This window comes from Nannospalax galili, unplaced genomic scaffold (assembly GCF_000622305.1).
Source record: "Nannospalax galili isolate Female #2095 unplaced genomic scaffold, S.galili_v1.0 scaffold399, whole genome shotgun sequence".
Lineage (NCBI taxonomy): Eukaryota > Metazoa > Chordata > Mammalia > Rodentia > Spalacidae > Nannospalax > Nannospalax galili.
This window is the reverse complement of record NW_008345053.1, coordinates 3,027,067-3,031,272: the sequence shown is the minus strand read 5'-3', so window position 1 is coordinate 3,031,272 and position 4,206 is coordinate 3,027,067. Positions and strand designations below refer to the sequence as shown.

Here is a 4,206-nt window from a genome sequence, read left to right as displayed (position 1 = left end):
AATTTTTCCTACTGTTAAGGTAGAGGCTATACAAGTGAAGGCTACACCCAATGGGAAAATATATAAGGCATATAAAAATAAAATTAATCGCAGAATTGAAATGTTTCACGCTGTAAAATAATAAAACAAAAATCCTCATTTTTTTAACCATTTTTTAAATAAACATTACTAAGAACAGATCAATACTTAAGAAAGCCGTATTGTTGTAAACAGAGAATTGGGATTAGTTTTATAACAGGACATTGAATTTTGACTTTAAACTTTTAGTAACCTCTATTTGTTATTGCCTTAGTTATATCTATGCTCACTTTCTGTAAGTTGAATTCTCACAATTGTTCTATGACATACTTGAATCTTTTATTAAAAGATTTATTTTATTTTTCTTTTATGGGTATGAATATATGCATATACATATATGTACATGTGCCTGCCTGGTGCCTTTTTCCTATATGCAGATGATATGATTTTCAAATTTCCTATCGAAACACAAAAGAACTGAACAATAAAAGAAATGTTGGCAGCATCACCACCCCTGATTACAAAGCTACAGTGACAAAAATAGCATGGTATTGGCATAAAAGCAGATATATTGATCCATGGAATAGAATTGAAGATCCAGATTTAAGTCAACACACAGTCTCTGATTCTTGACAAAGGGGCAGAAAACACACATTAGACAAAATACAGTTCAACAAATGGTGCTGGTAAAACTGGATAGCTACTTGTAGAAGAATGAAACTAGATCACATTCTCTCACCCTGCACAAACCTCAACTACAAGTAGATCAATGGCCTGAATATAAAACATGATACCTTGAAGCCAGGCATGGTGACACATGCCTTTAATCCTAGCACTTGGGAAGCAGAGGCAGGCAGATCTCTGTGAGTTCAAGGCCAGCCTGGTCTACACAGTGAGTTCCAGGCCAGCTGGGGCTTCAGGGAGACCCCGTCTCAAAAAGACCAAAAAAAAAAAAAAAGGGATAAAGTAGGGAATACATTAGCATATACAGGCATAGGAAAGAACTTTCTGAACAGGATCCTGATAGCACAGGCATTAAAACAAACAATTGACAAGTGTGACCTCTGGAAAATAAAAAGCTTCTGTAGTTCAAAGGACACCACCCTCTGAGGGAAGAGGCAGCCTATAAGATGGGAAAGAAATCTTTACCAGCTATACCTCCAACAGAGGGTCACTATCTAGAATATACAAAGAACTCAGGAAAACTAAACAAATAATTTAAAAAAAAAACTAATCGCACTAAAAATTGTGAAAAGGAACTAAACAGAAAATTTTCTTTTCTTTTAAACTTTATTTATTTGCTTTTATTTTGTGTGTATGAGTGTTATGCCTGCATGTATGTCAGTGCACCCACATCGTGCCTGAGGAGGACAGAAGAGGGTGTCAGATCCCCTCTGGAACTGGAGTTACAGATGGTTGTTAGCCACTATATGAGTGCTGTGAACCAAGACAGCTGGGTCCTCTGCAAGAGCAATCAGTGTTCTTAACCACTGAATCATCTTTCCAGCCCCAAGAAAATTTGCTAATAAGAATTCTTAAGATACATTACTTAGAGGTCTTTTGATTAGCATAAAGGATTTTATGTTTAATTTTTTTTTGTTTTTTTTTTGAGACAGGGTCTCCCTGTAGGCCTTTTAATTATCATCGAAACACATTTACACATATTTGCATATGCATTTTTATTGTACATGCAAAACATCTATATGATAAAAGTTAAAAATAATAATTTCAGTATGCAATAAAAATAAATGAAGAATTAAAGTGGCCATGGGTTTTGTGAAAAAAGGAAAAAAAAGAAATGTAGATTCCTGGGTTGAGTGTCATCTACTGCCCGGTGCTGATCTAGGATATAGTTCCCTTTTGGACTTGTCTCTTATCCTCCTCCACTAGGCAACCCTGGTCTGTGCCATGCAGCCATTTACCCAACATCTGGTTGTCGCCAATGCTCAGGTGGCTATTTTTTTTTTGCCCTCTAGGCATCCTTAGAGATTCTTGGAGTGGAAATGATTCCACCCAGTGAAATGTTGAGGAACCTAAGCTGACTTCTTCATCTGGATGAGACACTAAGGCCCATCCAGCATAAAGTTTAAAGTGGTAGATAGATAACAGCAGTTATAGCTTTAGCCCCTGGTAGAATGAAAATGCATTGAATCTAAAATCACTTATTTTTACCTTATAATTTATAGAATCCAGCCTCTTCCTCAGAACATCGTAGGGAAGGACACCACCCAAGTTTCCCTTGTTTAAACTGTTAGCTTTATATAAAGCAAAGGAGACAGGAAGGAAAGGAGCAGAATGCTTTGAAGGCTTCAGGCTGAGATGGTAAGGAAGCAGCCATTTCTAACATGTTTTGCATCCAGAATGCACTGCTTTGGGGGAGCAGTTCTCCCACTGTGTCTTGGACTGTTCTCTTGGAGGCAAGAGGGTGGTACAACGTCTGGAGGATCAATACTTACGATAACATCCCCCGGAGAAGTCATGTGCCATGCCATCAGACCCAGAAATGGAGTACAGATGAAAGCACAAGTTTCTATCTTCCGTGTCAGTGATACTTATCAAACACTAAGTGGGTCACTGGCCAGAAAAAACAGAAGCAAGGGAACATGCAAGCCATGCTTAGCCAGGTAGGGTCTGTAAGTGACAGTCATGGAAACTCACCAACAATGCTTCAAGATGGACGCTTTGTCGTTTCCTGCCACAAGCCCCCAGACATGTTAGGAATGAGGAGACAGAGAACTAGCTTCACGCGGTCATCCTTAGCAGCCTGAGGACTCCCCCTAAACTTTTAGGATCTCGGCTGGGCCAAACCGGGATTTGTGGTTTTGAAAAGAATTTTTGGGCTAACCAATATAATAAAGATATTTTAATATAGGCTTAAACATGGGGGATAAGAGAATGAGAAATGCTCAGGAAGAAAGTAGGACATACTCAGGTGTGGTGGGCTTCCAAAGGGAAAGTGGCTTGTACAAAGGAGAGCTTTTAAGACATCATGAGATCTCTCCTTTTTTAAAACAGGCCATAATACGGAGTCTCTATGTTACAAACTCCTGGGAGGGTTTGCTGTGCGGAGGGCCTGCTATGGTGTGTTCCGGTTCATTATGGAGGCTGGAGCCAAGGGCTGCGAGGTCATGGTATCTGGGAAGCTCCGAGGACTGAGGGCTAAGTCCATGAAGTTTGTGGATGGCCTGATGATCCACAGTGGAGACCCTGTTAACTACTATGTTGACACAGCAGTGTGCCCTGTGCTACTCAGACAAGGTGTGCTGGGCATCAAAGTGGAGATCATGCTGCCCTGGGATCCAAATGGTAAGATCGGCCTTAAGAAGCCCCTGCCTGACCACGTGAGCCTCGTGGAACCTATAATTCTATGTCCAGAGGACCTGATGCTCTCTTCTAGCTTCTGGGGGCACCCACACACGTACACATACAAACACATAAATTTAAAAAATAATAAAATAAATGTTTAAAAAAATTTTAAACAATTTCTCATTTTTATTTCACATGTATGAGTGTTTTGCCTGCATATATATGTGTGCCACATGCATGCAGTGCCTTCAGAGGCCAGAAGAGGGTGTTTGAGCCCCTGGAACTGGAGATAAGGCTGGTTGTTAGCTGCCATGTGGGTGCTGTGCTGGAGAAATGGCTTAGTGCTTAAGAGCACTAGCTGCTCTTCCAGAGGACTGGGCTTCAGTCCCCAGCGCTCACATGGCAGCTAATAATAGTCTGTAACTCCAGTTCCAGAGGATTAGAGCCCTCTTCTGGTCTCTGTGGGCATTGCATGCACAGTCAGCGTGATCTGCTCAACACAAGTCAGAGTGCACATCTTATAGCATGCCCATGGAGGCCAGAGGGAGACATCAGATCTCCTGGAACTGGAGTCACAGGTGGTTGTTAGCTGCCATGTGGGTGCTGGGACTCAAACCTGGGTCCTCTGCAAGAGCAGTCAGTGCTCTTAAACACTGAGCCATCTCTCCAGGCCCCAAACTATACTTTTTAAAAGAGTTTATTCTGGAGTCAAATATGAGTTACCATGGCCCAGGAATATAGATTCAAGTTACCCCAAGTTCCATGTTCCAACATGGTAACAGTTTCACAGTTTTTGTTGTAATAGAACAATGAGAATCATAAATCAAGATACTTTTTAATGCATTCATGGAAATATCAGATGGGTGGGTTCCAGATAAAGGG

General features: G+C 40.8%; 1 pseudogene; it reads left to right on the top strand.

Annotated features, from left to right (window-relative positions):
- Nucleotides 1-2,898: 2,898 nt before the first annotated feature.
- On the top strand, nt 2,899-3,407 carry LOC115071727 (annotated as a pseudogene).
- Nucleotides 3,408-4,206: the final 799 nt, after the last annotated feature.